General features: G+C 53.8%; 1 pseudogene; it reads right to left on the reverse strand.

Moving 5' to 3' along the window:
• Nucleotides 1–533: 533 nt before the first annotated feature.
• Nucleotides 534–1370, reverse strand: LOC144175353 (very long chain fatty acid elongase AAEL008004 pseudogene; annotated as a pseudogene).
• Nucleotides 1371–2020: the final 650 nt, after the last annotated feature.

Consider the following 2020-nt stretch of genomic DNA (forward strand, 5'->3'; position numbering starts at 1 on the left):
ACCGGAGATCTAAACAGCATTCTGCCAACAATGATGTAATTGCGCTGGAATAGCATTAGCGGCTTCGTAGAGTAACAAGTACCACATTCCACAGAAGTAACTCTCCTCTCGCAATGATTAAACAATTGCAAAAGACAATGCCTCTGTTGAAGTACTGCAATAGGTAGTCGTCTCCGTGCGTCGAGAGCGAGTGACAAACACAATGGTTAAACTGATAGTGGTGTAGACAACAAAACAAAGTTAAGAGAGACACGCTACCACATAAAAACCTGCAGGGAAAGCTCAATGAACATGGTCGCAAGTACAGGAAAAATACTGACCCGCTATAAATACGCAACCTACGTATAGGCGCTTCGATAAGCAGGAACCCACCCGCCGCTCAACGGTGTTTGGGAACGTCTCAGGAAGCCGCTGCGGTGGGATTCTCTCCAACAGACTTGCGTGCGCACAGCTTGGAAGAATTGAGAAGCCGAAGCACGCACAGGAGGTCTGTTATGTGGCGGAGACTGAGAAACCATGGGTACTGAGTAGAATCAATCTTTCTTGTTTCCCTGCATGGTGCAGAAGTCCATGTTGCCGTTGTGCCTGTAAGCGTTGATGTAGAAGTTAATGAAAAGCACCACACCCAGTGTTCCCTGCGCCGACGCGAGCACGGTGAGAACAATGGGGTACCCACAGTCGTAGAAGATCGGTATGGACACGTGAATTGTGAGGAAGACAAACTGGAAGATCTGCAGCCGGGTGAGGTACTTTTTCCACCAGAGGTACTGCTGCACCCTGGGCCCCAGGGCAGCGAGGAAGTAGTACGAGTACATGAGGATATGGATGAACGAGTTGAAGCAGATGCCCATCAACACCTGGCCGTCACAGCCGAACGTGATCCACAGCCATCCACTGAGCACGACCAGAAAGTGGTGAAGCACGTGCAGCACGGTGATGTGGGAAAACTTTTTCCTCGCGACGAAGAACAGGGTGTCGAAGAAGTCGGCTATGCGGACTAACAGGTACCACCAGGTCAGGTTGAGGATGGTCATAGCGTTCTCGTCGCGGGAGTAACTGACTCCCTGGCAGAACACGTTGTAGCCTCCTCCGAGGTAGGAGTGTCGGGTGTACTGGTAGAAGAAGAAGACGTTGGCGATCACCATGGACAAGTTGTAGACCATGATGGCGGGCTTAAGGTCGAATGGCTTCCGGTTCATCATCCATCGCGGGCCGCCAACCTTGACGACATAGATGTAGCAAAAGAGGAGCGGAAACACAAACTTCGCGTCGGCAGCCAGCGTCCATCCTTCGGTGCGGGGGTCTCGGAAAGAATTCACGTACTTGTACCAGTCCATGATTGGCGCCGCAATCCTCTGCGTTAGAGACATTGTCTTCGAGCTTTGTGCCCACACGTGGAGAACTGTTCAGCGCACAACGGCTAGCAGTCTGCTGTCGTCCAGCGGCGTACGCAGACGCGACCGTGAGACAGCGCGCACCAAGATTTCTTCCTCGGACGGCGTTGCGGATCGGAGCAAGAGCAGGCCTGTTTCGGGGCCACAAAGCGATGCTGACCACGCCGTTCGTAACCAGTCCGCGCCACGCGGGGAAGCCGGCCGGGCCCCGAAATTTTGGGTGAGAGAGGGTGAGACTCGGTCAGACAAGGTGCGCGAGAGAGAGAGAATAGAAAGAAGGAGATTGGAGAGGTCGTTCCGTACGGTTGCGCTACAGCGGCCGGGCGCCTGATATATCTTCCTGACATACTTCTTTTCCTTCTTTCTCTCCCTTTGAACTATTCTTTCGCAGTGCTCAAGAGCAACGTTAGCGAGAAGCAAGCAGTCTTTATTTGTCGCGGGCCATCCAGCCGCCCGTAGGTGTGGTGGCCCGACCGCGCGGTGACGATTAAACAGGAGGGTTGTGTGCACAAAGTTCATCATGGTAGGCAGGGTCACATGTTCCACTGAAACAGAAGCGGAGTGTAGGATGAACCCGCGGGGGGGGTGTGGGCGGGGAGGGGGGGAGCCCTAGGAAGCGGCTTAGC

Source organism: Haemaphysalis longicornis, unplaced genomic scaffold, assembly GCF_048455015.1.
Source record: "Haemaphysalis longicornis isolate Haplotype H1 unplaced genomic scaffold, Haemaphysalis longicornis Haplotype H1 scaffold_3, whole genome shotgun sequence".
Taxonomy (NCBI): domain Eukaryota; kingdom Metazoa; phylum Arthropoda; class Arachnida; order Ixodida; family Ixodidae; genus Haemaphysalis; species Haemaphysalis longicornis.